Below are 11,488 nucleotides of genomic sequence, written 5' to 3' on the forward strand. Positions count from 1 at the left end.
AGATTATATTTGTGCCAAAGAGACTCTGTGATTTCTCACCAAGCACCAACACAGCACACACACACTCCATGGTTCATCTCCCATTTCTGTGGGTGGCAGTACCAATAGATAGGTGGGTCACTACTCCACTCCGGACCACCGTGATAAATACCCAAGGAACCCCGCAACAACCCGGCAGGACAGAAGACACAATACCACCGGGCAAGGCTATATCTCAGCCAACCACCACAGGACTTGTGTCACGCTTAACCATCTGGCAAGTGAGAGGCCATACCATCTCCACACCGGGGGTGGTCACCACAGTAGTGTAATCCTGTGTCCGCTAAGGCCATTTGGAGCACTGAGGGCTGGCCTTACTGGACACAGGGTTACTTTACTCCATGGAAATGGTGCCGAGGATAAGGGTAAAAGACATACCTTCATCCTCAGCATTCCATACCCTCTAAGGGATTTGTCTAAACTGCTGATGATTTCCCTTTAAAACCACTATGCCCCAATGCAATGCCATGACCCATGCATAATATTGGCTTCTTTGGGTCCCTCAGGCACCTGCAGCTGTTATCCCTGCGTCCCTTATATACATCTCCTCATTTTACATGTGCTGTACAACTATATCTTGTGGGGCATCAGAGGTATCATCTTTCTGAAAGCATATGCTGCAGTTATAGAAATCAAAAATTCTGTTGTCTAAGTAGGAGACGTGTCTCTGTACCCAGGGCTAGCCTTTTCTTGGACCTTATCCATTCTACACATAACAACATGTTTTAACACTAAACAACTTTCCTCAAACGCTGCTCCCCACAGATCCGCGCAGCCCCGGCCCGTGTGTGTGCGCCGAAAGACAAAAAAATCCTGTTTATATTTTGTTTATTGCTCATTATATCTGACGTTCTTCAGGGAAACACAATCACGGTTTGCGCGTGGTAGGTGTAAATTGCAGAGAAAAGAGCCTGCGTTAATAAAGGGTGTAATGTCCCGAGATAAACGGATATTAATTCTGGATTAGTGATCGCCGTTATGTCAATCAAGTAGTATGATGCTGCAGTTTTTTTTATACAGATTCGGGGTATGTTCACACTACATAAATTCCGCAGAAATCACGGCCGTTGTTACAACGGCTGCGGTACTTGCGTAGTGCTGCAGGCTGGGGGAATCCCGGGCCGGAGTGTATACACATAGTAAACTGACATGTCAGTTTTCTGCGGCCACTATTCAGTGAATAGCAGCCGCAGACACAATGGAGCGAGCAGCTCCGGCCGCATCAGAACTCAGCAGCTCTAAAGATCATCGGAACGGCCAGTCTCATACTACATGTGACCATAGCCTTGCACTGCAAAACTAAGCCTAGGAATACAGTAGATGGAAGAGATTTTATTTGCTCATAGATAAGGCTGTATTCAGACATGGCTGATTCGCTGTGGATTTTACCTGCCAATTTGCGTAGTATAGGGTTAGCCAATAACTCCGGAAAGGTCTGGTCTGCACAAAAGAATTGATTATTTTTAAACTTATCCCATCATGTACCCAACCTAAAGATCAGTGAATATTTGAATTGAATTGAGAACTGTGTAATACTCTGTTTGGCCTGTGGGGGTGCTGTAGGTATAGTGAACACATTTACACATTTTGCCACAGGCTGCAGCTGATCACATTTACATTCTGTGATCTGCTTTAACAACAAGGGATTGCCTGAAACTGAGAACATCTCTTCATCTCATGGGAAGAATACAAAGTCTTAAAGGGAATCTATCAGCTGCAATGCACCTTTCAAAGTGCTGACGCTGTTAGATCAGCTGTTGAGTCAGAAAACACATAGGAGGACATTTACTATTCAGTCTAAAACGTGCAATTTTTCTACGGAGTATTCTTCTGGGTTTTTTTACCCAGCCAAATAGCCAATTCAACAAACTTTTCATAAATTTGTGAATAGAATATTTGCAGAATAATCACAGAATAGGGGGAGATTTATCAAACATGGTGTAAAGTGAAACTGGCTCAGTTGCCCCTAGCAACCAATCAGATTCCACCTTTCATTCCTTACAGACTCTTTGGAAAATGAAATATGGAATCTGATTGGTTGCTAGGGGCAACTGAGCCAATTTCATTTTACACCATGTTTGATAAATTTCTCTGAATATTCGCAAAAAAAGTGCACAAACACATTCACCTGGTACTGACCAGATGTAGGCCTTCTCCAGTTTGTGCGACTTTAAAAAAAAAAAATCGCAAATAATAAATTTGGCAAAAAGCAAGATTACGCAAATTTTGGGGTGAATACTCAAAACAGACGAATAAAAAAAAAGTTGCATCTAAAAAATAACTCGTTAAATACTGGTTCAAGAATAGAAATTTGACTGAAAATGGGCACAAAATCAAATTATTCACCTAAAAATAGGTGCAAATCCCTTGATAAATGGCCCCCTATGTCCCTATGACTACTTTTGCAATGAAAAATTTGTATTGGGATAATGTAATATTCTATGGCCTGTGACTCTCCAGCTGTTCTGAAACTCTACAACTCTACAACTCTCATCAAGTCATGTCAATTAAAAACTCTCATGGCATGATGAGAGTTGTAGTTTTGCAACAACTAGAGAGTCACTGGTTTGGGAACATTGTCTTAGCATCTGAAATGAAGGAATATGCACCTTTCCAAATAGTCTACATTAGAAATTTCCTATCATTTTGTAGCTACAGCTGCTGTGTAATCTCCATGGTACCAGACTACAAACAATCCCTGTGTAGTCTGATGCCAAAATTATACTGTCTTTCTTTAGTCCAGCATCCTGGTTGTAGACTGGACATTGTTTTTGGTCAGATTGCCATATATTGGGATGTAGGGAGAGTTTTTTTCTTTTTTGGGGGGAGGGGGGGGGTTAGTATATTTTCAGCTTCACCTTCACCCTTGGTTGCAGCAGGTAGTTATTTAAGCCCCTATTACACAGGGTGATATTGAGGAGCAAATGAACACTGTCACCACTTGTTTGCTCCTCGTTCCCCGCTCGCTGTCATCGCTATTACACATGGCGGCAGCGAGCAGGTGAGTACAGGGGGGGCCACGGGGAGCTGCAGGGGGGGTGCCCGGGTGATCGCTAGATCGTCCGGGCAGCTCATAGCAGATATCAGTGCTCCTATTCCACGGAGCATTGGCAACAGATTGTTGCTGTAGTTGACATCATTCATGTCGGCTGATCGTTGCCTTCTATTACACAAGACAATTATCGACCGTAACGGCCGATATCGGCCCATAATTGTTTCATGTAATAGGGCCTTTAGATTGCAATTGCTGTATTGACTTAATGTACAGCAGCTAGTCTATAGAAATGACCTTCAGTGTAAAGCATGGGGAGAAGTAGTTTCCATTAGTTGCTCAGCTTTAGTCAGTAGCGTGTCCTAGATTAAAGAAAAAAAAAACAGCCAACAATGAAAAAAAGGAAGAGCAGGTATCACCCAAGGAATCAGTGGCTAAAGTATTTTTTAGTCTTGAATTGGAATTTGGCTTTATATACTGCCGTCTTAGGAGGAATGAAAGTTCCCAAGGAAGAGGGGCGCTGAGTAATCTTCCAATCACAGTTGTTCTTGCTCGGTTAGGGACAGAATGTTGATTAAGAAAACAAATCATCTTATTGATTCCCACCCTCCTAACTCTCAACCTTAATAAGGAACATGTCCCGGCTTAATAAGGAGAAGTGAAGATTTAGTGGCCACATATGCTTTTCATTTAACAAAGCGGAGAGGAAATAAAGAACGCTGACCCAATGAGTCAGACGGGGCTGCGTCTCACCCTCCGATGACTGTCGAGAACGAGGAAGTGACTAACCATTACTCCGAGGCACCAGAGAGTTAAATGGTTAATTTTAGCTGCAAAAAAATCTTTTTTTTTTTATTCCTTTTATTTTTGATAGTTTTCTTTATACCAAACACAAACAGAAGGATACATATAGAGGTATAATGGCCATACAGTACTGCTGTTACCAATCCCCAGTTCAAAAAGGTTTCTTGCTGTTCTTTTTCTCTCTGCACAGTCAGTATGAGCAACTCACCAGCACCCTCTGTGGGTTTGGAGGAATAGGTGCAATGAAGGAAGATTCCTGTATGCAGCCAGATCTTTAGCTCCACCTAGAGGTGGCTGCAGGCAGCAAGGATTTATATTGATATAATACAATTTATCACTATACAGGGTATTTGGATTTCAGCCATGATAAGGATGTATTATTAATGTATTAAGCTGCTATTAGCATTACGTAAGTTACTGTTTCATTTAATTCCCATAACCATGGAAAAGATTTCATTTCAAGACTAGGCCATATGTACGTGCCATAAAGGCAAACTATGAAGAAACTTTAGGGCACTTGGAAAGAGAGTTGGGACTGGTCTTGTCACCTTGTTACAGGATGGAAACAGCTAGTTCATGACTTAACTCATGATGGCTCATCAAATATGGACGCCAAATCCTGAATTATGCTGGGGCAGGGGACAATTTGGGTCTGTCTATAGGGCCCCTTTTTCTATATGGAGCTAACTTATTGAATAAGAAACTTTTTCAAACTTTTATGTGTTTCAGTTTGTTACTAAGATCTCTGCTTGCTGTCAGTGAATGAGAGTCTGTACCAGAGGTGTAACTAGAAATGGAGGGGTCCCATAGCAAACTTATGATTGGGCCGCCCTTCCAGACTGACTACTAAGCCTTAAATTCTAGCCATAACTGCAAGCGCTCAGAATTTGGAGAAACCGGTAGGCTCTGCAAATGATGACAGCTCAGGGGGCCCAGTGTATTGCAGGAGGGGGCAACAGGGCCTCCAGATGCAACGGGCCCCATAGCAGCCGCCATGGCTGCTACAGTGGAAGTAACGCCCCTGGTCTGTACTGCTTCCAGGCTGAACATCTGTTCTAGTCATGTGATGCTTACATGGCATCTTTGTATTCATCATGTGACAAGCTAAAATTTTACAGAGATCTTAAAAACCTTAAGGAATTGAAGCACAAACATATACAATGAATAACTACGTTGTCTGATTCAGATTTTTTAAATTATTTTTTTGCTTGACTACAATGTAACATCTGGCTGTGAAAGATTCCTCGAAGTTCAACAATTAATTACAATGACAATGAAATCGGCTCCGAGCAAACAGGTGATTTATACAGAAGGAGGGGAAAATCTCGTCTCCAGCATCCCCCGCCGCGCTTCTTGGAGTGATGGTGTGACAACCTGTTACCCAGCAGGAGTCAGGAAATGAAAACAAATCACTCTGGACGGCCGCCACGTAAAATCTTCCCTGACTTTTACAACATTGTGGCATTTACTATTAGGATTAACACCGGGTAAATCTGCCATTAACAGCCTCATCCCTCTAAGTGATTCCGCATGGTGCCTGCTCCGAGAGCCATAACTCACCCCCCTCCCCCCGCCCCCAATTTTCTTAAAATGGCATCAATTAGAAATTCCAGAGGTGTAGATTAAAGGGGTATTCTAATGTCACAGACTTTAGGATCTACCATAATCTGTGGTGGTCCACACCAATTCTGAGAATAAATGGAGGCGCAGAACGATCACAGGCAACATACACTTTAAACACTTTGGACATACACTTTAAACGACTTGAGCAAATCAATGTGGAAATAATTAGATTTATTTAAAATTTTGGATTTTGGAAAACCCAAAATTTGGGAATTTATTTTGCCATTTTAGTGATCAGAAGAAAGATTAGGGGTGGGTTAGGTTTATGCACTCCTGGTTAAAAAAAATTGCTTGGATACAGTTAGATACAGCAGTCTTAGGAGAATTTAGAACGTCACACATGGCTTTTTAGGGCAAATCTATGCACTTTTTAATCAAAGTTTGAGCAATCGATTTTTAGGAGATTCAATTATTTCTACCTGCAACCCAAAATCTCTTTTGGAACTAAAAATCGTAACAGATTGAAGGTATAGATTCCACGGAGTGACGGCCGTATATCGCTGCTATATTAGTTGTTTGTCTTTCAACATGTTAAAAGACAAACGGCAACAACGATCAGCCGACACCGTTCATGTCGGCTGATTGTTGCCTTCTATTACACAAGACGATTATCGACCTTAACGGCCGATATCGGCCAAATACAGCCCATAATCGTCTCGTGTAATAGGGCCTTGAAGTGTCGTTTTTAGTTTGTTTGTTTTTGCAGAAATCAATAGTCCAGGCGATTTTAAGAAACTTTGTAATTGGGTTTATAGGCAAATATGCCATTATCTGCATTCAAAAGACACCCCCACACACACACACACACTCTCTCATTCACTGCTTATTATCAGGAAATTGTGTCTTGTTGCATCAGACATGCCCTGTCTGTTCTATGGAGATGGGAAGGGGGTAGGAGGGAAATTAGTCAGCAGCAGAGAGCAGAAAACAAAGGATTACACAGTGGGACCTGTGGGAAAGCCGGTATTCAGAGGTCAGAGAGGTCAGTGCTGACTTAAGAGGAGATAGCCGAGTGATGTAGCTGTAAATTAACTCTTTGTTGTCCTGTTTTGGTGCCTCGTCTCCCTCCCCTCTCCATAGAGAACAATGAAGACAAAGGGGAGAGCTTCAAACTGCTTTCTCATGATAAAAAAGCATTTTTCGGCTATTAAACCCAATTACAAAGTTTCTTAAAATCGCCTGTACTATTGATTTCTGGAAAAATGACAGGTACACTTTAAGTCTGCACAGTGTTTCACCTGTCAGAGCAGCACTTTGTGCTCTAGAGCAGTTCTTCCTACTATAAGCGGGAGCAGGGCGTCCGAACCATTGTCGGCCATTTTGGAGACTATAGATGACTGTCCATCGTCATTTGGTCACTGATACCAGTCTCCATTACATACATCAGGTCAGAGCTGATTTGATTGGAATCTTAGATTGGTTGCTAGGAACTTGTTGCTTGACAACGTGATTAAACAGACTGGTTGTTAGACTGTCTGTACTCCGGCAGCCAGACTGTCAGACAGATGAGTCTAGTAGGAGTCACACCAGAACATTCCTCATCTCATGTGACATTATAAATCAGATTTTTTTTTTCTATGATAATTATTACTATTATTAAGAGTCCATGATCACAGGATTAGGCTCCTAGGCCTCAACTCTGCCCTCAATTTCCTATGTGTAATTTATAATACTGGTGTCTACTATGAAGCAGAGGGGCATCTGGGCTCCCTCAGAGGCCAGGGCTCAGGTGCCACTGCTACCCCTGCCATCCCTATAGCTATAACCCTGCCCATGACGGGGATCCTTCTGTGCTCTGTAATGGTGGTGGACCCATTAAAGCATTCCTAATAGACTTTGCTCAGACATCCATCTGACAAAGAGAGAAGGTAAGCTGTGGGCAGCAGACAGGGAAGAGTTAATGACTGCAGTATCTTGCGGAGACCTTGCAGACCTCAGTGATGTGCGCCAGTCTCCTCTCAGCTACAACAGAAGGGTGAACAGTCAGGGGACTCACAGGGAAGACGAGTCCTGTACATAATTGATCTGACAAGGAGCGTCCCATCCAGTCACCAATGCTGAATTATACCGTATACTGAGACACAACAGCGAGCGGGTTATACTGTCAGCATATCTATTATCATTGTCAGGATTAAAGGAGAAACACTGTATCTCCAGTACATAACTATATATATACAGCTGGTATAACCTGGGTATCTCCTGTATATAATTATATATGTACAGCTGGTATAACCTGGGTATCTCCTGTATATAATTATATATGTACAGCTGGTATAACCTGGTTATATACTGTATATAATTATATATGTACAGCTGGTATAACCTGGGTATCTCCAGTACATAACTATATATATACAGCTGGTATAACCTGGGTATCTCCTGTATATAATTATATATGTACAGCTGGTATAACCTGGGTATCTCCTGTATATAATTAAATATGTACAGCTGCTATAACCTGGGTATCTCCTGTATATAATTATATATGTATAGCTGGTATAACCTGGGTATCTCCTGTATATAATTATAAATGTACAGCTGGTATAACCTGGGTATCACCCGTATATAATTATATATGTACAACTGGTATAACCTGGGTATCTCCTGTATATAATTATATATGTACAGCTGGTATAACCTGGGTATCTTCTGTATATAATTATATATGTACAGCTGGTATAACCTGGTTATATACTGTATATAATTATATATGTACAACTGGTATAACCTGGGTATCTCCTGTATATAATTATATATGTACAGCTGGTATAACCTGGGTATCTCCTGTATATAATTATATATGTACAGCTGGTATAACCTGGGTATCTCCTGTTTATAATTATATATGTACAGCTGGTATAACCTGGGTACCTCCTGTATATAATAATATAGGTACAGCTGGTATAACCTGGGTATCACCTGTTTATAATTATATATGTACAGGTGGTATAACCTGGTTATCTCCCATATATAATTATATATATGTACAGCTGGTATAACCTGGGTATCACCTGTATACAATTATATATGTACAGCTGGTATAACCTGGGTATCTCCTGTACATTAATTATATATGTACAACTGGTATAACCTGGGTATTTCCTGTACATAATAAAATATGTACAGCTGGTATAACCTGGGTATCTCCTGTATATAATTATATATGTACAGCTGATATAACCTGGGTATCTCCTGTATATAGTTAAATATGTACAGCTGGAACAACCTGGGAATCTCGGTATATATGTACAGCTGGTCTAAGTTATACATGTCCTATATATAGTGGTATGCATGCTGGTATAACCTAAGTTATATTCTGTATATAATTCCATATGTCGAGGTGTAATGGCTGATAACAGAGAACAATAGACAGCTTTTCTCTGCTGAGTGAATGTACATAAGATGCCTCCCATCCCCTCCTGATGGCTGCCGGCTCCTCGGAGCTGTAGATCGTTCTCTCTTACAGTAGGTGGTGATCTTGTCTCATTTTCATGCACACGAGGCTAATTAACAATTCCAGGAGCGCAGCGTTATTTTCAACACTTAAAACATTTTAAAGTTTAATGTTCCGCAGCAATCCTCGTAAAAACACAATATTTTAAATGCCGGTATTACCTAAGCAAGCATAAAAACCAGTTAATAAAAATGAAAGATATCATCTGCGAGCATTAAAAAAGAGGTTGGGAAAGACGGAACTGGGGTCAGTTTTTGTTGTCGGGTACAGGAGGTAATAAATCCCGCGGCAGAGGGAACGTTTTCTACACATCGTTAAAAAGCGAGCGCCTGTTTACCTTTTATGATGATCTGACTTAACATCCTTCCTATCCACTCAATGGTTATGGCCGGCGCTGTTCTGACACCACTGGAAGCCGCTCACCAGTCAGGGAAGAGTCAGCACAGGATGCGCTAAAGTGACCCCCAACTATCCAACTATAGAGACAGGGACTGAAAACAGTGAGATGCAGAGGGTGGATAGATAGATAGATAGATAGATAGATAGATAGATAGATAGATAGATAGATAGATAGGTAGGAGATAGATAGATAGATAGATAGGTAGGAGATAGATAGATAGATAGATAGGAGATAGATAGATAGATAGATAGATAGATAGATAGATAGATAGGAGATAGATAGATAGATAGATAGATAGATAGATAGATAGATAGGTAGGAGATAGATAGATAGATAGATAGATAGATAGATAGATAGATAGGAGATAGATAGATAGATAGATAGATAGATAGATAGGAGATAGATAGATAGGAGATAGATAGATAGATAGATAGATAGATAGATAGATAGATAGATAGATAGATAGATAGAAACAGGAAGAAGCCGCACATCCAAAGGTTCATGGAGCAGGTGCTGTACAGAGTCAGTCCCCTGGCTCGGGGATCCCCAAAAGTATGTAAAGATGTTCCGCAGCACACCAGCATGCGTGTGAAAGGTGATTTATTCCAAAAAATACAAAGAAGTACAAAAGATGCGACGTTTCGACCTCCTCACGAGATCATTATCAAGCATAGATAGATAGATAGATAGATAGATAGGAGATAGATAGATAGATAGATAGATAGGAGATAGATAGGAGATAGATAGATAGATAGATAGATAGATAGATAGATAGATAGGAGATAGATAGATAGATAGATAGATAGATAGATAGATAGATAGATAGGAGAGAGATAGATAGATAGATAGATAGATAGATAGATAGATAGATAGATAGGAGATAGATAGTTGGATGGATGGATGGATGGATGGATGGATAGATGGATGGATGGATGGATGGATGGATAGATAGATAGATAGATAGATAATGCAAAAAAATGGTTGCGGCACTCCAGACTCCAGTGAAAAAGTGTTTATTCCATCAAAAACACACGGAAGAAAAGCGACGTTTCGCTCTCACACTGAGAGCTTTCTGGACAGCAAATTACCTATCACCTAAGTACTGCGTGTTTTATACAATTTTTGGATAGATAGATAGGAGATAGATAGATAGGAGATAGATAGATAGATAGATAGATAGATAGATAGATAGATAGATAGATAGGTAGGAGATAGATAGATAGATAGATAGATAGATAGATAGATAGATAGGAGATAGATAGATAGATAGATAGATAGATAGATAGATAGGAGATAGATAGATAGGAGATAGATAGATAGATAGATAGATAGATAGATAGAAAAGGGAGAAAGCCGCACTTCCGATTCCAAGTGGCGGGTGCTGTACGGAGTATGTCCCTTGGCTCGGGATCCCAACAAATACAAAAGAAAATTCTGCAGCACACCAGCGTCATGTGAAAAGGAGTGGTATTTATTGCATGTAGCAAGAAACACAAAAGGGATGCAACGTTTCTGTCTACTCCAAGACCATGCTTGACAATGGTTTTGGAGTAGACAGAAACGTTGCATCCCTTTTGTGTTTCTTGCTACATGCAATAAATACCACTCCTTTTCACATGACGCTGGTGTGCTGCAGAATTTTCTTTAATTCAGTAATGAAATACATGTTTTATGCAGCACTGGCACTTTTTTTTACACTTTATATGTTGTTAATATATACAAATATATGCACTGTCACAATATATTATTGCATTGCACATATGTATTTCTGTATGCACTTTATGGGAATTTTATATTTAATGAATTGTAAAAATAACAAACATGGTTTGTCATTATGCACTGATGTCAGAGGAATGAGGAGTGTATGTAAACTTGCCACATGCCACTTATTGCCTGAGAAATGGTGTCTGTTCACACGTAGTGGAATAATAAACGCACCTAAATGTGCTTTTTTGAGGTGATAGATAGTAGATAGATAGATAGATAGATAGATAGATAATATATAGATATATAGGAGATAGATAGATAGATAGATAGATAGATAGATAGATAGATAGATAGATAGATAGATAGGAGATAGATAGATAGATAGATAGATAGATGATAGATAGATAGATAGATAGATAGATAGATAGATAGATAGATAGATAGATAGGAGATAGATAGATAGATAGAT

This window comes from Dendropsophus ebraccatus, chromosome 8 (genome assembly GCF_027789765.1).
Source record: "Dendropsophus ebraccatus isolate aDenEbr1 chromosome 8, aDenEbr1.pat, whole genome shotgun sequence".
In the NCBI taxonomy this organism is placed as follows: domain Eukaryota; kingdom Metazoa; phylum Chordata; class Amphibia; order Anura; family Hylidae; genus Dendropsophus; species Dendropsophus ebraccatus.